Genomic DNA, 23,119 nt, shown 5'->3' with positions numbered 1-23,119 from the left:
GCTGTAGATGGTTTATTTACCTGCAAGCCTTCTTGTGGACATGGGGGCCAGCCTGTGGGTAATGAAGAAGGAGGTCTCACAGGGACATGTGACCATGTCACCTGATACTGGAATCTATCTTAAGCCTGGTGCTTTTCCATTTAGAAGGAGGGGTGGGAACCCAGAGAGAGACAAGGGAGTCCCGCCTTTGGCCAAAGCTATAAAAGGGAGTGGAACAGAACAAAGGGGGCTCCCAGACATGAGGAATAGCCTAGTTACCACCTGAGCTAAAACTAACAAGGGCTGTACCAGGGGAAAGGATTGGGCCCAGACTAGGAAGGAGTCTAGTCTGGGAAAAAGAAAAGGAGTACTTGTGGCACCTTAGAGACTAACCAATTTATTTGAGCATAAGCTTTCGTGAGCTAGCTAGCTCACGAAAGCTTATGCTCAAATAAATTGGTTAGTCTCTAAGGTGCCACAAGTACACCTTTTCTTTTTGCGAATACAGACTAACACGGCTGTTACTCTGTAGTCTGGGAAAGAAGCTTCTTGGAACATCTCTAAGGGGGAGATTTACCTGTATTCAGTTTCTTTTAATGCATTAGGATTAGACTTGCATGTTTTGTTTTATTTTGCTTGGTAATCTTACTGTTATTACTTGAAACGACTTAAATCCTACTTTTAATACCTAATAATATCACTTTTGTTTATTAATTAACCCAGAGTAAGTGATTAATACCTGGGGAAGCAAACAGCTGTGCATATCTCTCTATCAGTGTTATAGAGGGCGGATAATTTATGAGTTTACCCTGTATAAGCTTTATAGAGAGTAAAATGGGTTTAATTGTGGTTTGGATCCCATTGGGCGCTGGGTGTCTGGGTGCTGGAGATAGGTGACCTGCTGAGCAGGTTTTGGTGTGTGGACCAGACCTGGGTCTGTGTTTGCAGCGGACTAGTGTGTCTGGCTCAACAAGGCAGGGTTCTGGAGTCTCAAGGTGGCAGTGGAAAACGGCTCAGAGGTAATCTCAGCATGTCAGGTGGCAGTCCGAAGGGTGTCTCTCTGACTTAACCCGTCACACCATGAGCACGAGCCCCTGCGGTACCTGCTAGAGGAGTCGCCCCCGGGCTGGGCACATTGGACTCCCTATGGAGCAGAACCTGGAGGGTGATGGAGTCCCACTCGCTGGCCCAGCCAGGCTGGTTCTGCCCAGGGCTGCCAGTGGGGAGCAGGGACGAAGCAGGACTCAGCATGGGGAAGGTGTGATGAAGTGGGACTGTTCTTAATGTTTCCTTTGAATATTGTGGGGGTGCCTCAGTTTCCCCTAGGCAGTTCTTAAGTATCTAGGTGGTGGGGTAAGGGTGTATAATCACTGCAGAGCTCTAGAGGACTGGACCAGGCTGAGGTTGGTGGTGGGATGGAAATTGTTGAAATCATGGTGGAATTCCTCAAGGGCTTCTTTTCCATGGGTCCAGATGATGAAGATGTCATCAATATAGCGCAAGTAGAGTAGGGGCTTTAGGGGACGAGAGCTGAGGAAGCGTTGTTCTAAATCAGCCATAAAAATGTTGGCATACTGTGGGGCCATGCGGGTACCCATAGCAGTGCCGCTGATCTGAAGGTATACATTGTCCCCAAATGTGAAATAGTTATGGGTGAGGACAAAGTCACAAAGTTCAGCCACCAGGTTAGCCATGACATTATCGGGGATAGTGTTCCTGACGGCTTGTAGTCCATCTTTGTGTGGAATGTTGGTGTAGGAATTCCACCATGATTTCAACAATTTCCATCCCACCACCAACCTCAGCCTGGTCCAGTCCACACAAGAGATCCACTTCCTGGACACTACAGTGCTAATAAACAATGGTCACATAAACACCACCCTATACCGGAAACCTACTGACCGCTATTCCTACCTGCATGCCTCCAGCTTTCACCCTGACCACACCACACGATCCATCGTCTACAGCCAAGCTCTGCGATACAACCGCATTTGCTCCAACCCCTCAGACAGAGACAAACACCTACAAGATCTCTGTCAAGCTTTCTTACAACTACAATACCCACCTGCAGAAGTAAAGAAACAGATTGATAGAGCCAGAAGAGTTCCCAGAAGTTACCTACTACAGGACAGGCCTAACAAAGAAAATAACAGAACACCACTAGCCGTCACCTTCAGCCCCCAACTAAAACCCCTCCAACGCATTATTAAGGATCTACAACCTATCCTAAAGGATGACCCAACACTCTCACAAATCTTGGGAGACAGGCCAGTCCTTGCCTACAGACAGCCCCGCAACCTGAAGCAAATACTCACCAACAACCACATACCACACAACAGAACCACTAACCCAGGAACTTATCCTTGCAACAAAGCCCGTTGCCAATTGTGCCCACATATCTATTCAGGGGACACCATCACAGGGCCTAATAACATCAGCCACACTATCAGAGGCTCGTTCACCTGCACATCCACCAATGTGATATATGCCATCATGTGCCAGCAATGCCCCTCTGCCATGTACATTGGTCAAACTGGACAGTCTCTACGTAAAAGAATAAATGGACACAAATCAGATGTCAAGAATTATAACATTCATAAACCAGTCGGAGAACACTTCAATCTCTCTGGTCACGGAATCACAGACATGAAGGTCGCTATCTTAAAACAAAAAAACTTCAAATCCAGATTCCAGCGAGAAACTGCTGAATTGGAATTCATTTGCAAATTGGATACTATTAATTTAGGCTTAAATAGAGACTGGGAGTGGCTAAGTCATTATGCAAGGTAGCCTATTTCCTCTTGTTTTTTCCTACCCCCCCCCAGATGTTCTGGTTTAACTTGGATTTAAACTTGGAGAGTGGTCAGTTTGGATGAGCTATTGCCAGCAGGAGAGTGAGTTTGTGTGTGTGGTTTTTGGGAGGGGGGTGAGGGGGTGAGAGAACCTGGATTTGTGCAGGAAATGGCCCAACTTTATTATCATGCACATTGTGTAAAGAGTTGTCACTTTGGATGGGCTATCACCAGCAGGAGAGTGAATTTGCGTGGGGGGGTGGAGGGTGAGAAAACCTGGATTTGTGCTGGAAATGGCCCACCTGATGATCACTTTAGATAAGCTATTACCAGCAGGACAGTGGGGTGGGAGGAGGTATTTTTTCATATTCTCTGTGTATAAATTAAGTCTGCTGCAGTTTCCATGGCATGCATCCGATGAAGTGAGCTGTAGCTCACGAAAGCTCATGCTCAAATAAATTGGTTAGTCTCTAAGGTGCCACAAGTACTCCTTTTCTTTTTGCTAATCATTTTTGTTGCCCTTCGCTGGACTCTCTCCAGTTTATCCACATTCTTCTTGTAGTGTGGGGCCCAAAACTGGACACAGTACTCCAGATGAGGCCTCACCAATGTCGAATAGAGGGGAACGATCACGTCCCTCGATCTGCTCGCTATGCCCCTGCTTATACATCCCAAAATGCCATTGGCCTTCTTGGCAACAAGGGCACACTGCTGACTCATATCCAGCTTCTCGTCCACTGTCACCCCTAGGTCCTTTTCCGCAGAACTGCTGCCTAGCCATTCGGTCCCTAGTCTGTAGCGGTGCATTGGGTTCTTCCGTCCTAAGTGCAGGACCCTGCACTTATCCTTATTGAACCTCATCAGATTTCTTTTGGCCCAATCCTCCAATTTGTCTAGGTCCTTCTGTATCCTATCCCTCCCCTCCAGCGTATCTACCACTCCTCCCAGTTTAGTATCATCCGCAAATTTGCTGAGAGTGCAATCCACACCATCCTCCAGATCATTTATGAAGATATTGAACAAAACCGGCCCCAGGACTGACCCTTGGGGCACTCCACTTGACACCGGCTGCCAACTAGACATGGAGCCATTGATCACTACCCGTTGAACCCGACAATCTAGCCAGCTTTCTACCCACCTTATAGTGCATTCATCCAGCCCATACTTCCTTAACTTGCTGACAAGAATACTGTGGGAAACCATGTCAAAAGCTTTGCTAAAGTCAAGAAACAATACATCCACTGCTTTCCCGTCATCCACAGAACCAGTAATCTCATCATAAAAGGCGATTAGATTAGTCAGGCATGACCTTCCCTTGGTGAATCCATGCTCGCTGTTCCTGATCACTTTCCTCTCATGCAAGTGCATCAGGATTGATTCTTTGAGGACCTGCTCCATGATTTTTCTGGGGACTGAGGTGAGGCTGACTGGCCTGTAGTTCCCAGGATCCTCCTTCTTCCTTTTTTTAAAGATTGGCACTACATTAGCCTTTTTCCAGTCATCCGGGACTTCCCCCGTTCGCCACGAGTTTTCAAAGATAATGGCCAATGGCTCTGCAATCACAGCCGCCAATTCCTTCAGCACTCTTGGATGCAACTCGTCCGGCCCCATGGACTTGTGCACGTTCAGGTTTTCTAAATAGTCCCTAACCACCTCTATCTCCACAGAGGGCTGGCCATCTGTTCCCCATTTTGTGATGCCCAGCGCAGCAGTCTGGGAGCTGACCTTGTTAGTGAAAACAGAGGCAAAAAAAGCATTGAGTACATTAGCTTTTTCCACATCCTCCGTCATTAGGTTGCCTCCCTCATTCAGTAAGGGGCCCACACTTTCCTTGGCTTTCTTCTTGTTGCCAGCATACCTGAAGAAACCCTTCTTGTTACTCTTGACTTCTCTCGCTAGCTGCAGCTCCAGGTGCGATTTGGCCCTCCTGATATCATTCCTACATGCCTGACCAATATTTTTATACTCTTCCCTGGTATCCTTTCATCCTATTTGTAGGAATGTATCATTCTTGTATCTGAAACTAGGAATATGAAATATAACTCCGAGGTCCTATTGTAATTATGCAAAGTGTGGGCCATTAATGGTGGTTTGGAATCTTGATGGCTCCCATTCACCAGGACAATTGGTTGTAAATGGCTCTATTTACTTGTAAGACTTCCTGTATACCTGTGTGCCAGCAAGCGGGTAATGAAGTCTCACAGGATATGTGATCATGTCACCTGAACGGAAATCCATCTTTAACCGGATGCTTTTCCATTTTGAAGGAGACAAAGGATTCCTGCCTTCTGCCAAAGCTATTAAAGGAACAGAACAAAGTGGGTCTCAGTCATGTTGAATCCCCTGCTTTTTACCTAAGCTATCTGCTGGAATTAACAAGGACTGTACTTGGGAAAGGATTGGGCCCAGACTAGGAAGGAGTCTAATCTGGGAAAGAAACTTATGGGAACATCTCTGAGGGTGAGATTTACCTGTATTCAGTTTCTTAAATGTATTAGGCTTTGACTTGCGTGTTTTGTTTTATTTTGCTTGGTAACTTTGTTCTGTCTGTTGTTACTTGAAACCACTTAAATCCGACTTTTTATACTTAATAAAATCACTTTTGTGTATTAATTGACCGAGAGTAAGTGATTAATACCTGGGGGAGCAAATAGCTGTGCGTATCTCTCTATCAGTGTTATAGACAGTCATAAATATAAAGGGAAGGGTAACCACCTTTCTGCATACAGTGCTATAAAATCCCTCCTGGCCAGAGGCAAAGTCCTTTTACCTGTAATGGGTTAAGAAGCTAAGATAACCTCACTGGCACCTGGCGGGTCTGGCTCAAACCAGACTGGGCACTGAAGTCTTAAGCTGGCAGGGAAAAGAGACTTAGAGTTAGTCAAAGCACATCAGCAGACACGCTCCCCCAAGAAGGTCAGAGCTGGGGGGGTGGGGGGTAGGATTGTTGGGCATGTGAGGAGCGAGGGGGGAGCAGCACCACCCAGCACTCCCTGGGCTGCCACTTCTACCCCCAGCAGCCTCTCCTCTCACTGCCCCCCCTCCACATCCCTCCGCAGCTCCAGCCCCCTCACCCTCAGGGTCCCCCATTTTCTTTTTAGTCCCCTCAGTTTCCCCTCACAGCCCCTGTGCTGCAAATTCCCTGCCCAATAAGGGTCCCAACCCCACAGTCACCTCTCTCCCTGCCCCTTCCAAGGGGGGCAGCAAGCTGGGAGATTGGGGAGGTCAGGCGGTGGGGTCAGGTGGCGGGGAATGACCCTGCTTCACAATGAATCTGCTGCTCATCTCCCTCCTGCTCCGGTGGCTGGGGGCGAAGGGTCCTGGGGGGCTGGTGAGAAGGTGGGCCAGGGCCCTGGGACGAGGGAGCTGATTGAAGGAGGCTCATTGGGAGCCTTCGGCTGGGCAGCTGATGCACCTTTAATGCAGCCTCGGCCCAGCAAAGCACTGTGTGCAAGCCCCGGAGGACTGACACCACAATTGTGACACCAGGAGTCCTGGCCCCAGCTCCACCCCTCGGCTCTAACCACTAGTCCCCACTCCGCTGCCAGAGCCCAGAACTGAGTCAAACCTTCCTGACCCCCAGCTTTCTGCTGTCCTCTAGCCAATGGCATTTAAAGAAAGCCTGTCACGTCCCTCTCTAGGGACCTGGCCACATAACCACTGACAGGGTCTCCTCCAGCTCGGGGGACAGGGTCTCTGCATTAGAAGGTCCCTGGGTCTCTCTCAGTTGGTGACCCGTTCGGGGCCTGGGATGGAATTTCTCTTTCTCTGGTTTTCTTTTGAACCTGGTTGATTTAATTCACATGTTGAGAAAAGCCCCTTAGAACCAGGCATTACAGTGTAAACCCGTCATTACCACTCAGCTAAGGTGTAAGGGGCAGCAAACCCAGGTCTTCCATATTGTGCCCGCTCTTAACATGGTGCCACGGCTTGTGTTGCAGGTGGGCAGGTTGGCAGACTGAGCGGGAAGGCTGCAATCAAACCCTCCAGCATCAGGGAATGCCACAAAGTTTCCCAAACATCCTTAACTCTGCCCCCTTGTGCACATGCATTACGGCGCCATCCTTTAATTTCGTGATCACGTATTAATTTTATTTTCATGGGCCATGTCAAGGTTCCTTCTCCACTCTGAACTCTGGGATACAGATCAAGTTGCAGTGGGGGAGGTTTAGGTTGGATATTAGGGAAAACTTTTTCACTAGGTGGGTGGTGAAACACTGGAATGTGTTACCTAGGGAGGTGGTAGAATCTCCTTCCTTAGGAGTTTTTAAGGTCAGGCTTGACAAAGCCCTGGCTGGGATGATTTAATTGGGGATTGGTCCTGCTTTGAGCAGGGGTTGGACTAGATGACCTCCTGAGGTCCCTTCCAACCCTGATATTCTATGATTCTATGATGTGGGGACCTGCATGAAAGACCCCCCAAGCTTATTTCTACCAGCTTAGGTTAAAAACTTCCCCAAGGCACAAAATCTCTATTTGTTCTTGGACGAGGAATGCTGCCACCACCAAGCGCTTTAACCAAGAACCAGGGAAAAGGACCACTTGGAGTTCCTCTTCCCCCAGCAATTCGCTCGAGCCCTCACACCCCCTTTCCTGGGGAGGCTTGAGAATAAACAAGTTGAGCACAGACCAGCTTGGATTTCTTAGGACCCTAAAAATCCAGTCAGATTCTTAAAAAACAGAACTTTATTAGAAGAACAAAACAAAGATAAAAGAAACACTCTGTAAGATTAGAATGGAAGATAATCTCACAGGCAGTCAGATTCAAAACACAGAGAATCCCTCTAGGCAAAACCTTAAATTACAAAAAAGACACAAAAACAGGAATACACATTCCCTCCAGCACAGCGAATTTACAAGCCAAAACAAAGAAAACCTAATGCATTTTCTAGCTATATTACTTACTAACTTTACAGGAGTGGAGGGCTTGCATCCTTGATCTGTTCCTGGCAAAGGTATCACACAGACAGACAAAAGACTCCCCCCCCCCTCGAGGTCTGAAAGTATCTTGCCCCCTTGTCATAAATATAAAGGGAAGGGTAAACACCTTTAAAATCCCTCCTGGCCAGAGGAAAAATCCTTTCACCTGTAAAGGGTTAAGAAGCTAGGATAACCTCGCTGGCACCTGACCAAAATGACCAATGAGGAGAAAAGATACTTTCAAAAGCTGGGAGAAGGGAGAGAAACAAAGGGTCTGTATCTGTCTGGGTAATGCTTTTGCTGGGGACAGAACAGGAATGGAGTCTTAGAACTTAGTCAGTAATCTAGCTAGATATGCGTTAGCTTCTGATTTTTTTAAATGGCTGAGAAATTAAGTTGTGCTGAATAGAATGAATATTCCTGTCTGTGTGTCTTTTTTGTAACTTAAGGTTTTGCCTAGAGGGATTCTCTATGTTTTGAATCTAATTACCCTGTAAGGTATTTACCATCCTGATTTTACAGAGGTGATTCTTTTTTACTTTTTACTTCTATTAAAATCCTTCTTTTCAGAAACTGAATGCTTTTGTCATTGTTCTAAGATCCAAGGGTTTGGGTCTGTGGTCACCTATGCAAATTGGTGAGGATTTTTACCAAACCTTCCCCAGGAAGTGGGGTGCAAAGGTTGGGAGGATTTTGGGGGGAAAGACGCGTCCAAACTACGTTTTCCCAATAAACCCAGATAAACGTTTGGTGGTGGCAGTGGAAGTCCAAGGGCAAAGGGTAAAATAGTTTGTACCTTGGAGAAGTTTTAACCTAAGCTGGTCAAAGTAAGCTTGGGAGGTTTTCATGCAGGTCCCCACATCTGTACCCTAGAGTTCAGAGTGGGGAAGGAACCCTGACACCCCTCATTGGTCATTTTGGGTCAGGTGCCAGCGAGGTTACCTGAGCTTCTTAACCCTTTACAGGTGAAAGGGTTTTGCCTCTGGCCAGGAGGGATTTTATAGCACTGTGTACAGAAAGGTGGGTACCCTTCCCTTGATATTTAGGACAGGCCACCACCCATGTTTGAACCCAGAATGTAAGAAAGGACAGGTGTGGGGGAATCTGCATGGAAATCGTGGTCAGTGGCAGATTGAGGACCAGACCCCGTGCTCTCTTGGCTCCCAGCCTGGTGCACCTTCCCCAAGGCTGCAGGGTACATGGAGGGAGAACTGTCCCCCCACCCCACAGAGACACAGACAAGCTGGGAGCTGCATGACATTTGGCCAGGCCGATGGGCCCAGGCTTGGGTTTTGCAGGCGCCTCTGCTTACTTTGACCTCACTAGATTTCCCCTGCAGATTAGAGACAAAATGCGATGGACACAGGAAGAGACGAGATATCGTCAGCTTCCTGTAGCTGGAGACACCAGCTGAGTTTGTTATTTGGGGCTCGGTGGAGCTGGGCTCTGGGGCGTTGGTGGCAGTGCTGAGGGGCCTCTCGCTGCCTCCGTCATGCCATCTGCTCTCACCGTCCTCTTCTCGGTGAGTGTCAGAGAAAGCCAGTGCACGTGCCCACTGATTTCTCCTTCCCCAGCTGATGGAGATAAAACGCAATTGGCCTCTAGGTCGCCTCGGCCTCTCCTTGCCCTGCCCCAGCCACCCCTCCATGGGCTCCTGGCAGATGGAGCCGCGCCGTTGCCCTGCTGAGGGGTGGGGGGCCCCCGGGGCTCTTGTGTCGCTAGCCCAGCTCTCTCGCTCTTGGATTTGGGGAAAAAGCATCCAGGAGACTCTCTCCCTGCAGCCCCCGTCTCGGCCTCGTCACTGGGGCCGGGCTGTGGGGACGGGGAACAGTGACCGTGCCGGGGTCTGTGTCTCACGGCCTGTCTCCTCCTGCCTGCAGAGCCCAGCTACCCCAAACCCAACATCTCCCTGCACCCAAGTGGGGGGTCGCCCCAGGGGGAGCCATGACCGTCCGGTGTGAGTGTCGGTGTCGGGGAGCGAGGGTCCTTCTGTATAAAGCTGGAGACCCAGAAGCACGGCAGGACAAAGACCCCCCAGAGGATGTGGCTCAATTTTCCATCCACAACATGAGCCAGAGAGATGCAGGGAGCTACAGCTGACGATATTGCATCAAATCCGACCTGTCTGTCTGGTCAGAGCCCAGCGACGCCATGGAGCTGGTAGTAGCCGGTGAGGGGCCCGGCTCAGCATCCCTGCTCCCAGCCCCACACCCAGCTGGATACTCAGAGGGGCTTAGCCCCAATGGGGCGCTCAGAGCCAGGCTCTGCCCTGAGTCCTGGATCCAGCAAAGGGGACGCCCGGCTGGGGAGCGGGGACGGAGTCACTGGGGGGTTCCCCAGCCAGGGGGAGCAGAAGCTGCTGGAGATTCAGGGCAGAGGAAGGGGGGATCCCTGCCCCCAGGGAGGCTGCAGAACAGGGGGGCCTTTCCCAGGGGGATGTTCCCCCAGCTGACCCTGCTCTGGGGACACACAGAGGAGTCAGGGCTCAGAGGATGCTCAGCTGGCTCCGGCCCCAGCGCTGAATTCACTTCCCACCAGCCTGGACAATTAAACCCATAACAAATGCCTGGTCGTCGGGCGAGGGGCCCAGTCGCTGAGTCACCATTTCAGCCTCTTCCCACCCGGGCCTGGGTGCTGGTTCCGTCCCTCCCCAGCCCCAGCCCACGCTCGATTTCATCCCACAGAGGGAACCGACCCAGCTGGGCCCCAGCAGCCAGATCCCCCCATGATGGAGCCGGAGGGAGAAGGTGAGCCGGAGAAATGGAACAATTCATCCCCCAGGGAACAGGGCTCCCTGCTCCAACGCCCACGGGGCCAGTCGGGCTGTTTGGAGGGGGATGGTCCCTGCAGACAGTGCTGATGGGCTCATTTCTTCTATATAGAGGGTGATGGACAGATCCATGGGGACAGACGGCCACGGGTCAGTGGGAATGTGGGTCCATGGAAAGTAGGGAGGTGGACAGATGGGAGCGTGTTTGGTGAGGGATAGAAGGATGGACTAAAACCTTGTCTACATGAAAACTGGACCTGAAATGACGAATCCCGTGTGGTTCCCAACCCCCCCCGCAGTGATCTCAGAGCAAGTCTGGACTGTCGGATTAGCCGTCCCATCCGGTTTGATACAGCCCCGTTTGGCAGATGAGCTCCCCTTTAGCTCTATAGACACAGGGACGTTCCTCCTCCCAAATAGGAACAGCCGCACCGAGACCGGCTCCACAGTGACTCCAGGTGTGAATGGCACCTCCTGGCCTGCCTCTGCTACAGGCAAACAGGAGGAAGTGAGCGTCCCCCGCAGGGAGGGAACAGGGCGGGGGGGGGTCCCCATTCTCCAGCAACTAAAATCCATCCCTCCTCTCCCTGAGACTGACAGTGAAGATCGATGCTGAGTCAGCAGCTGGGGGCAGATCGCTGAGTCGCTGTTTCTTCCCCTCCCCAGGCTCTGGTGTACGCTGGTTCTATTCCCACAGAGGGAACCGCCCTGATCCAGCCTGGAGCGGCACCGGCTCCCACCCGCCCGAGCAGAACAGGGCCAGGTACCAGGGCCGGGGCGGGAATCACCATCCAGCCAGCCCTGGAAACAGCCTTGTGGTGCCCAGGGGCTGGGGTTGGTTGCAGGGAATGACGGGGGAGTGAATCTGGGTGGGTGAGGCCCAGACACCACAGGGAGGGGCTCATTGACATGGGGGAAGGAGAAACAGACCCACTGCCCCTCGCCCACTGCCAGGCCCTCAGCTCCCCAGATGCCTGCTGCCCTGCAGGTCACTGCCTGGGAGCTGTGGGGGGATCCCAGGGGAGGGACGGGGCTGTGGGGGCTGGGCCCTGCTGGGTGCACAGGGGCTGGGGCAATGAGCCCCCTCCCTGGGCCTCATGATCTCCCCCTGGTAATAGGGGTGACCATTATCCAGAATTCCCTCTGCTCTTGCTTGCCCTCCCCCATGGGGCTCCCAGGGGACCCCTGACCCATCCTCCACAGACGTTTTGCTGCCTCTGGCTGCTCCCTGGGCACCACGGGGTGGGGGGAGCAGCGGGTTACGTCCCAGCCTCCCCCAGTGCGCACTGCCTGGCTGTGTTTGGCAGCAGCTGAGATACCCCGGGGATGGGCTCACTGCGCAGCAGACAGGCCGGGACAGAGGCACCTGTGTCGGTGGACTGAGGGGTCCTACGGGGACAGGGAGCTGGGGTGGTTCCCTGTCCTGGGGGGCCTGGGACCCTGCGTCTCTGACTGTCACAGTCCCCTGGCCAGGCACTGGGGTGCCAGGTGGCTCAAGGGGGTAGTTCACCCACTCTCTTTGGCCCCCAGCTGCTGATCTCCCCGTCTGAGCCACAGAGTGACTCTCCCCTTCCCCCCGCAGTAGCCCCCCTGGGATGCCCGGATTTCACCCACGCCGACATCGCCTGCCTGGCGCTGAGCGCCATGGTCCTGCTCATCGTGGGGCTGATCCTGGCTGAGGCCCACTACAGCCGCCCGAGGGTGGTGTCCTAGGTGAGGTGACCCCCACTTCTGTGCCCCTTGCTGCCCCCAGGGGCTGGGTCTAGTGCGACACGGGCCCCTCTAACCTGCCATCTCTCTGCACCCCCAGAAGCCTGGATCCAGCCTTGAAGAGAGGAGAATCTCCACGAGGGACGAGCTGCTCCCCCTTGGGGGGCTGAAACGCCGGCACAAAACCTCCTGCTCCCAAACACCCCTGCCTCGGTGAATCCCCCCCTCAACAGCTCCTGACCTGACAGCCACACCCCAGGATTGAACCCCGAACCCTGCGATCACCAGCCCCTGCAGCACCAGTTAGAGGAACTGCCCCTGTGCTGGGCTCATTGGGCTCCCCGCGGAGCAGCCCCTGGACAGCGCCAAACGGGCCAGTCTCTGCCCAGGGCTGTCAGTGGACAGCGGGGAGCCTGGGTCTTGCATGGCACTAGAATAATGGCACTTATTGCCCCTCCCCCCCGCTGTCCATCCCCCTCCTCTCTCTTCAGCGGGGTCCCCCAGCCCCTTTTCTCTCCCCCCTTTCTCCCTAGACCTCTCCCATCCTGTATTTCTCTTGTACAAACCCTCAGACTTGCCCCCCAAATCTCCCCACCCCAGGGGGGGGCTGTGATACCGGAGCCTCCCAATGTCCCCCCCATGGTGGGTTCAGCCGACGAAGGTGAGTGAGAAGTTCAGGCAGCCTCACGAGAACCTGGACGAATGAACGTTGGGGGGAAAGTTGGCGAGACAGAAAGATGGGATTTGTCCAACCCAAGAGGCCACCGGACAGACCCCATGGGCCGGGCTGGGGCCCATCTAGGACACGGGAGAAGTGGGGGAGCAGAAATCCGTGACCCAAAATTGGGGGGTCAGAAACGAGGCCTCATTGGTGGATAAAATATTGCGGGGACGGGCTGTGCCACCCACCACCCTTTGGGGCCTTAAAGAAAGAGACTTGCTTCACCCTCCTGGCTGCCACCCCCCGTCTCCTGGGCCCCCCGGGCCGTCCTGACCCTGTTCCGTGGAGACGTCCTGAGCAGAGCGGCTGGAGAGAGGGACCCTGACGCCATCGCCCCTCCCCTGGCTGAACCCCCAACCTGGGAGGAAATGGGGTTGGACTTTCATAGCAGCCGCGGCGACACCAGATCCAGCCCAGCTCCACCGGCTCCTCTGCCCCCCAGGACAGTCGCTAGCGTCTCCGGTGCCAGCGGGGAGACGCCCAAACCCGGGGGATTTTCCGGCTAGAGACTCGCTCCAGCGAACGGGGCCGGGGCTGGAACAAACCCCTCGTTTCACACGGCGCCTGCCACGGCTCCCTGGTTCCTGCTCTGCTCGGTCTGTCACAGCCGGTCCCAGGGGTCACTGGGGGGTTTGCCGTGGGGCTGAGCAGGCTGCGGGCTCTGGACCCCGCCCCAGCCCGTATTTAACCCTGTTCAGTGTGGGGCAGGGGCTGGGGCGTGTTCACACCTCGGGCCCTTTATTGCGTCTCCATGAACACAACAGGGCCCAGAGTGATTTAGCCACCAGCGCTTCTGGACCCCCCCACAGCGGGTGCTTGCGGGGAGCCAGCTGGGGGGAGCCGGAAGTTTGGGCGAAGTAGGTTGGGAGAGTGGGTAGAGGGGAGAGGGGTCAGGATGGGGGCAGGACTTTGGGGCAGACAGGCTCCCCACAAAGGTCAGAGCCGGGGGCCAGGATTGTTTGGGGAAGTGAGGGGGGAGGGGGCAGACGGTGCCCCTGTCAGGGAGTGTGAGGATGTGAGGCAGCAGGGAGGGGGGAGTGTTGACCTGGGAATGTGCCCTGGGGATGGGAGACCTGAGAGCCTGTCACCTGAGCCAGGAGGGGTGGGGAGGTGCCCAGGAATGTGGACGGAGACTGCAGCAGGGAGCCTGCTTCGGGGGGTTTAGTTTTCAGTTTGGTGCTGGGTGGAGGAACGCAGGGAACCCCAGGGCTGGGGTCTGAGCTCCCTGCTCCCCCAGAAGGACTTGACTGAGGGGTCCTGGTTGTACCCACAACCTCTGTTTGAGACTGTGTTCCTGTTGTCCAATAAACCTTCTGTTTTACTGGCTGGCTGAGAGTCTCAGTGAATCCCAGGAAGAGGGGTGCAGAGCCTGGACTCCCCCACACTCCGTGACAACTGGTGGCAGCGGTGGGATGTACTGCACCCCGTGAACGGCGCTTCCTGCAGTAAGTGACTGGGGAACAGTAAAACGAAGGGGGATTGACAGGGACCAGGCGTGCTGAAGATTGAGAGAGACGGTTTCAGGGGGCGGTTAACCCCTGCGAGTGTGTGACCAGAGAGAAGGACTTTTGCAGTAACAGGGTCCCCCGGGGGATTGCAGCGAGCGGTCCCAGGGTCAGAGGAGTCTGCAGCTCGACCCTGGTAAAGAGGTGGTGACCTCAAGAAGGACTGGCACACAAGGGGTTTTTCCTGGAAACCGTGGAAAGCTGCCCGGCCTGCGAGTGGCCAGCAGAGAGATGTACGCTAAACGCCTTAAGAGCGACCTGGTGGAGCTGTGCAGGCAGAGGGGGCTGCGCACTGGGAGGTCCACCAAGGAACAGCTGATTGCCCAGTTGGAGGAGAGGGATCGCTTGGATGACCCGATCCCTGTCCCTGAGGGAAGCCGCCCGGTGGACGCAGCGTGGGCCCTGGGGCCTGACTGGGCTGGGAGGGGTCAGACTGCTGCCGAGGACATCCCAAGACCCTTCCGACCTATGCCTGGGGGAGGGGTTGGGAGAAGCCCAGTGAAGACCGAAGGCGCGGAGCTCCCCATCCCTGGAGCGGAGGTGGAAGGAATGGGAGAGGGAGATTGTCATAAATATAAAGGGAAGGGTAAACCCCTTTGAAATCCCTCCTGGCCAGGGGAAAGCTCCTCTCACCTGTAAAGGGTTAAGAAGCTAAAGGTAACGTCGCTGGCACCTGACCAAAATGACCAATGAGGAGACAAGATACTTTAAAAAGCTGGGAGGAGGGAGAGAAACAAAGGGTCTGTGTGTCTGTCTGAATGCTGGTTTCTGCTGGGGATAGACCAGGAATGGAGCCTTAGAACTTTTAGTAAGTAATCTAGCTAGGTATGCGTTAGATTATGATTTCTTTAAATGGCTGAGAAAAGAATTGTGCTGAATAGAATAACTATTTCTGTCTGTGTATCTTTTTTGTAACTTAAGGTTTTGCCTAGAGGGGTTCTCTATGTTTTTGAATCTAATTACCCTGTAAGATATCTACCATCCTGATTTTACAGGGGGGATTTCTTTATTTCTATTTACTTCTATTTTTTATTAAAAGTCTTCTTGTAAAACACTGAATGCTTTTTCATTGCTCTCAGATCCAAGGGTCTGGGTCTGTAGTCACCTAGGCAAATTGGTGAGGCTTTTTACAAACCTTGTCCAGGAAGTGGGGTGCAAGGTTTTGGGAAGTATTTTGGGGGGAAGGATGCGTCCAAACAGCTCTTCCCCAGTAACCAGTATTAGTTTGGTGGTGGTAGCAGCCAGTTCAAGGATAACGGGTGTAATATTTTGTACCTCGGGGAAGTTTTGACTTAAGCTGGTAAAGATAAGCTTAGGAGGTTTTTCATGCAGGTCCCCACATCTGTACCCTAGAGTTCAGAGTGGGGGAGGAACCGTGACATGGTGGCACAGTGGTGGGATTAACCTGAAATCATTTTTAAATCCAGTTGAGATTTTTTGAACTAGAAATACAGATTTTAAAAAGGAATTTTTAGGAAGTCCAGAAAGCAGCTTTGAAACTGAAAGCAGCTTGGTTTTTCTCTGCTTTGTGGCCAAGCAGAGACAAAAGGGGATTCTCTTTGTGAATTGCAGGTTTTCTTTGCCTGGAGGCAGGGTACTTAACTCCTGCAGGGAAATTCACAGTCTTCCAACCCAGAGTTTTGTTTTGTTTTCTTCCTAAAAGTAAATAGGGGGGGTGTGCTCTACCCATTTGCCTGGAGACAAAAGTGGCAGGTTTTTTTTTTTTTTAGGATTTTGATTTTTTTGTTTTACAAGGAGCACAGGTTTGAAAAAGAATTTTTTTTTCTTTGGGCTGGGTAAGCAGGTTTCCAAGTAGTTGGAGGTTTTTTACTTTAATTTGGGCCCAGAGCAGAGACAAGGGAATTGTCTTTTTCTGTAGGCTGACAATCACTATCAGAGAATAGGTATTCTATTCCAGCACAGCAAAATTTTACAGCCAAGTTTTGTTTGTTTATTTCTAAACCTCGGGTGTAAAGTTAGTAAAAACAGAGAGGTTAGAATGGCAAAATCCACGGCTCGACTACAGCTCGAATTAGCCAAATTTCAGGCTGAGGAAAGACAAAGGGAACATGAAAGACAGATAGAACTCATGCAGATGAAGAAGGAAAAGAAAGGGAGGCAGAACAACACCAAGCGGCTGCTCACAGGAGAGCTATGGAAGCGAGGGACAAAGAACTGGAGGAGAAGGAAAAAGAGAGGAAGTATGTGGAGGAGATGGAGAAGATAAAGGCTCAGCAGAATATCCCAACAAACCCTAGTAATCCTTCTCCAAGTACCACTTCCCATCCCAGAAAGTTCCCCACCTACAAGGCAGGCGATGATACTGAGGCCTTCCTAGAAAACTTCGAAAGGGCCTGCCTTGGGTACAACATCTCTACTGACCAATACATGGTAGAGCTGAGGCCGCAGCTCAGTGGACCCTTAGCTGAGGTGGCAGCTGAAATGCCTAAAGAACACATGAACAAGTATGAACTGTTTAAATCCAAGGCGAGAGTCAGAATGGGGATAACACCCGAGCAGTCTCGTCGGAGGTTCAGAGCCCTAAGGTGGAAACCAGACATGTCATTTACCCGACATGCCTACCACATTGTGAAACATTGGGATGCCTGGATATCAGGAGCAAGTGTTGAATCTCCAGTAAATTTGCCCTTCCTAATGCAAATGGAACAATTCTTAGAGGGTGTTCCTGAGGAAATAGAAAGATACATCCTAGATGGGAAACCCAAAACTGTAACTGAGGCAGGAGAGATTGGAGCCAGATGGGTGGAGGTGGCAGAGAAGAAGAAAACTGGTCGCAGTTGGAGCGGAGACCAGAAGGGACCACCCCAGACCACACCCTATTACCGGGGGCCGCCCAAAGCCCCACCTACCTCCCAAAGAACCCTCCAGACCCCTTATCGTCCCACCACCCCGTTCTCCAGCAGCCCTCCTCGCCCCAGTGACCCATCAGCTGGACGATGTTTTAAGTGTAATGAGCTGGGGCATGTAAAGGTCAACTGCCCCAAGCACCCCAACAGATTACAGTTCATTGCACCGGAATCACACCAGAGGTCCACAGGCCCAGATACCTCCCAGATACCCTTGGAGCGGAGGGAAACTGTGAGTGTGGGCGGGAAGAAGGTCACCACGTGGAGGGACACCAGAGCACAAGTGTCAGCTATCCATGCTTCGTTAGTGGACCCCAATTTAATCAACCCAGAGATCCAAGTGACGATTCAACCCTTCAAGTCCAACTCTTTCAATTTGCCTACAGCCAAGTTTCCTGTCCAGTACAAGGGCTGGTCAGGAATGTGGACTTTTGCAGTCTATGATGATTATCCCATCCCCATGCTGTTGGGGGAAGACTTGGCCAATCATGTGAAGCAGGCCAAGAGGGTGGGAACGGTCACCCGCAGCCAGGCTAAACAAGCCGTGAGGCCTAGCTCTGTTCCGGAAACTTCTATCAGGACCTGGTCAGAGGTGATGGACCCGGACCCCAGGCCAATGTCTGCAACAGCAGTAGTGGATCCAGTCTCAGAGACCCAGACGGAACCAGTCCCAGAACCGGAACCAGCCGAACAACCAACACCAGACCCCGTGTCAGCACTGAATCTAGTACTTGCAACCTCAACACCAGAGGGCCCCACCGAACCTGAACTGGCAGCAGCCGATAACCCTACACAAGAGGCTCAGCCGGAGCCTGAATCCCAACATAGTGCACCAGCGGAGAGCGGTTCACAGTCAACAGAAACAGCTCCATCCCCTATATCGCTTCCAGAGGGACCAAGCCTAGGTCCACAATCCCATGAGGAACTGATGTCTCCAGCATCAAGGGAACAGTTCCAGACCGAACAGGACGCAGATGAAAGCCTCCAGAGAGCTTGGACGGCGGCACGGAGCAACCCACCGCCTCTCAGCTCTTCTAATCGATCCAGGTTTGTTGTAGAAAGAGGACTTTTATACAAGGAAACTCTTTCTGGGGGACACCAGGAAGACTGGCATCCTCAGAGACAGTTGGTAGTTCCAACTAAATACCAGGCCAAGCTCTTGAGCTTAGCCCATGATCACCCTAGTGGCCATGCTGGGGTGAACAGGACCAAAGACCGTTTGGGGGGGTCATTCCACTGGGAGGGAATGGGCAAGGATGTTTCTACCTATGTCCAGTCTTGTGAGGTGTGCCAAAGAGTGGGAAAACCCCAAGACCAGGTCAAAGCCCCTCTCCAGCCACTCCCCATCATTGAAGTTCCATTTCAGCGAGTAGCTGTGGATATTCTGGGTCCTTTTCCGAAAAAGACACCCAGAGGAAAGCAGTACATACTGACTTTCATGGATTTTGCCACCCGATGGCCAGAAGCAGTAGCTCTAAGCAACACCAGGGCTAAAAGTGTGTGCCAGGCACTAGCAGACATTTTTGCCAGGGTAGGTTGGCCCTCCGACATCCTCACAGATGCAGGGACTAATTTCCTGGCAGGAACTATGAAAAACCTTTGGGAAGCTCATGGGGTAAATCACTTGGTTGCCACTCCTTACCATCATCAAACAAATGGCATGGTGGAGAAGTTTAATGGAACTTTGGGGGCCATGATACGTAAATTCGTAAATGAGCACTCCAATGATTGGGACCTAGTATTGCAGCAGTTGCTCTTTGCCTACAGAGCTGTACCACATCCCAGTTTAGGGTTTTCCCCATTTGAACTTGTATATGGCTGTGAGGTTAAGGGGCCATTGCAGTTGGTGAAGCAGCAATGGGAGGGATTTACACCTTCTCCAGGAACTAACATTCAGGACTTTGTAACCAACCTACAAAACACCCTCCGAACCTCTTTAGCCCTTGCTAGAGAAAACTTACAGGATGCTCAAAAAGAGCAAAAAGCCTGGTATGATAAACATGCCAGAGAGCGTTCCTTCAAAGTAGGAGACCAGGTCATGGTCTTAAAGGCGCTCCAGGCCCATAAAATGGAAGCATCGTGGGAAGGGCCATTCATGGTCCAGGAGCGCCTGGGAGCTGTTAATTATCTCATAGCATTCCCCACCTCCAACCGAAAGCCTAAGGTGTACCATATTAATTCTCTAAAGCCCTTTTATTCCAGAGAATTAAAGGTTTGTCAGTTTACAGCCCAGGGAGGAGACGACGCTGAGTGGCCTGAAGGTGTCTACTACGAAGGGAAATGTGCTGGTGGTGTGGAAGAGGTGAACCTCTCCATGACCCTTGGGCGTATGCAGCGACAGCAGATCCAGGAGCTGTGCACTAGCTACGCCCCAACGTTCTCAGCCACCCCAGGACTGACTGAACGGGCATACCACTCCATTGACACAGGTAATGCTCACCCAATTAGGGTCCACCCTTACTGGGTGTCTCCTCAAGCTAAATCTGCTATAGAACGGGAGATCCAGGATATGTTACAGATGGGTGTAATCCACCCCTCTGAAAGTGCATGGGCATCTCCAGTGGTTCTAGTTCCCAAACCAGATGGGGAAATACGTTTTTGTGTGGACTACCGTAAGCTAAATGCTGTATCTTGCCCAGACAACTATCCAATGCCACGCACAGATGAACTATTAGAGAAACTGGGACGGGCCCAGTTCATCTCTACCTTGGACTTAACCAAGGGGTACTGGCAGGTACCGCTAGATGAATCTGCCAAGGAAAGGTCAGCCTTCATCACACATCTCGGGCTGTATGAATTTAATGTACTCCCTTTCGGGCTGCGAAATGCACCCGCCACTTTCCAAAGACTTGTAGATGGTCTCCTAGCGGGATTAGGAGAATATGCAGTCGCCTACCTTGACGATGTGGCCATATTTTCGGATTCCTGGGCAGACCACCTGGAACATCTACAAAAAGTCCTTGAGCGCATAAGGGAGGCAGGACTAACTGTTAAGGCTAAGAAGTGTCAAATAGGCCTAAACAGAGTGACTTACCTTGGACACCAGGTGGGTCAAGGAACTATCAGCCCCCTACAGGCCAAAGTGGATGCTATCCAAAAGTGGCCTGTCCCAAAGTCAAAGAAACAGGTTCAATCCTTCTTAGGCTTGGCCGGTTATTACAGACGATTTGTACCGCACTACAGCCAAATCACTGCCCCACTGACAGACCTAACCAAAAAGAAACAGCCAAATGCTGTTCAGTGGACCGGAAAGTGTCAGAAGGCCTTTAACAAGCTTAAAGCGACACTCATGTCTGACCCTGTACTAAGGGCCCCAGACTTTGACAAACCGTTCCTAGTAACCACAGATGCATCCGAGCGTGGTGTGGGAGCAGTTTTAATGCAGAAAGGACCTGATCAAGAATTCCACCCTGTAGTGTTTCTCAGCAAAAAACTGTCTGAGAGGGAAAGCAACTGGTCAGTCACTGAAAAAGAATGTTATGCCATTGTCTACGCTCTGGAAAAGCTACGCCCATATGTTTGGGGACGGCGTTTCCTCCTGCAAACCGACCATGCTGCACTAAAGTGGCTTCACACCGTCAAAGAAACTAACAAAAAACTTCTTCGGTGGAGTTTAGTTCTCCAAGATTTTGATTTCGACATCCAACACATCTCAGGAGCTTCTAACAAAGTGGCTGATGCACTCTCCCGTGAAAGTTTCCCAGAATCAACTGGTTAAAATCGTCCTTGAGATGTGGAAAATATTGTTAGTCTTTATGTACTTGGTAGTATATTTAGAGATGCATGTGTCTTATTAACTCTGTTTTCCTAGAGCTCCAGGAAGAAATCCCAGCCAGTGTTTCACCCTAGCTGAGATTTGGGGGGCGTGTCATAAATATAAAGGGAAGGGTAAACCCCTTTGAAATCCCTCCTGGCCAGGGGAAAGCTCCTCTCACCTGTAAAGGGTTAAGAAGCTAAAGGTAACCTCGCTGGCACCTGACCAAAATGACCAATGAGGAGACAAGATACTTTAAAAAGCTGGGAGGAGGGAGAGAAACAAAGGGTCTGTGTCTGTCTGAATGCTGGTTTCTGCCAGGAATGGAGCTCTGGTCACGGGATCACAGACATGAAGGTCGCTATCTTAAAACAAAAAAACTTCAAATCCAGACTCCAGCGAGAAACTGCTGAATTGGAATTCATTTGCAAATTGGATACTATTAATTTAGGCTTAAATAGAGACTTGGAGTGGCTAAGTCATTATGCAAGGTAGCCTGTTTCCTCTTGTTTTTTCCTCCCCCCCTCCCCCCCCCCAGATGTTCTGGTTTAACTTGGATTTTAACTTGAAGAGTGGTCAGTTTGGATGAGCTATTACCAGCAGGAGAGTGAGTTTGTGTGTGTATGGGGGTGGGGGGGGATGTGAGAACCTGGATTTGTGCAGGAAATAGCCCAACTTGATTGTCATGCACATTGTGTAAAGAGTTGTCACTTTGGATGGGCTATCACCAGCAGGAGAGTGAATTTGTGTGGGGGGGTGGAGGGTGAGAGAACCTGGATTTGTGCTGGAAATGGCCCACCTGATGATCACTTTAGATAAGCTATTACCAGCAGGACAGTGGGGTGGGAATAGATAGTTTCATATTCTCTGTGTATATATAAAGCCTGCTGCAGTTTCCACGATATGCATCTGAGGAAGTGAGCTGTAGCTCACAAAAGCTTATGCTCTAATAAATTGGTTAGTCTCTAAGGTGCCACAAGTACTCCTTTTCTTTTTAGAACTTTTAGTAAGTAATCTAGCTAGGTATGTGTTAGATTATGATTTCTTTAAATGGCTGAGAAAAGAATTGTGCTGAATAGAATAACTATTTCTGTCTGTGTATCTTTTTTGTAACTTAAGGTTTTGCCTAGAGGGGTTCTCTATGTTTTTGAATCTAATTACCCTGTAAGATATCTACCATCCTGATTTTACAGGGGGGATTTCTTTATTTCTATTTACTTCTATTTTTTATTAAAAGTCTTCTTGTAAAACACTGAATGCTTTTTCATTGTTCTCAGATCCAAGGGTTTGGGTCTGTGGTCACCTATGCAAATTGGTGAGGCTTTTTACAAACCTTGTCCATGAAGTGGGGTGCAAGGTTTTGGGAAGTATTTTGGGGGGAAGGACGTGTCCAAACAGCTCTTCCCCAGTAACCAGTATTAGTTTGGTGGTGGTAGCGGCCAGTCCAAGGATAACAGGTGTAATATTTTGTACCTTGGGGAAGTTTTGACCTAAGCTGGTAAAGATAAGCTTAGGAGGTTTTTCATGCAGGTCCCCACATCTGTCCGGGCGCACCATCGCCGGGTTTACCATGTGAATATGATGAAGCCATATTATGCCAGGGGGAATGTGGTGTTGGCCGTGTGTGGACATTGGGAGGAGCAGGGAGATGACCCTTTAGTAGATCTATTGCCTGGGACCAGATCTGGTTCCCCCCTGGAAACAATTCTCCTCTCGGATCAGCTAACCCCTGCCCAGCAAGCTGAGGTCAGGGGGGTGCTGCATCCCTACCGACAGCTGTTTTCCAACCAGCCTGGACGCACTAATCTGACTGTCCACCGGGTGCAGACAGGGTCGCACCCACCGATAAGATGCTCCCCCTTCCGAGGAAAACTGCTCAGGACCTGGAAAGAGAGGTCAGGGATATGCTGGCTTTGGGGGTGATCCAGCCCTTGGGCCTTGCTGGTGGCGCTGATCCCCAGAAAGGATGGGTCAATTCGGTTCTGTGTGGGCTGTCGGAAGCTCAATGCCATCACTGTATCTGATGCCTACCCCATGCCCAGGCCTGACGAGCTCCTAGACAAGCTGGGAGGAGCTCGGTACCTTACCACCATGGACCTTA

General features: G+C 51.5%; 1 pseudogene across 1 annotated transcript in view; it reads left to right on the top strand.

Annotated features, from left to right (window-relative positions):
• The window catches only part of LOC140902279 (immunoglobulin superfamily member 1-like), a 63,042-nt pseudogene that overhangs the window by 26,921 nt on the left and 13,002 nt on the right, over positions 1–23,119 (top strand). The window contains exon 7 of the transcript XR_013634935.1: positions 9,572–9,861. The product of XR_013634935.1 is annotated as an immunoglobulin superfamily member 1-like (transcript). The remainder of the gene's footprint in view (positions 1–9,571; positions 9,862–23,119) is intronic.

This window comes from Lepidochelys kempii, chromosome 23, assembly GCF_965140285.1.
Source record: "Lepidochelys kempii isolate rLepKem1 chromosome 23, rLepKem1.hap1, whole genome shotgun sequence".
Lineage (NCBI taxonomy): Eukaryota > Metazoa > Chordata > Testudines > Cheloniidae > Lepidochelys > Lepidochelys kempii.
This window is presented reverse-complemented; position numbering and strand designations above follow the sequence as displayed.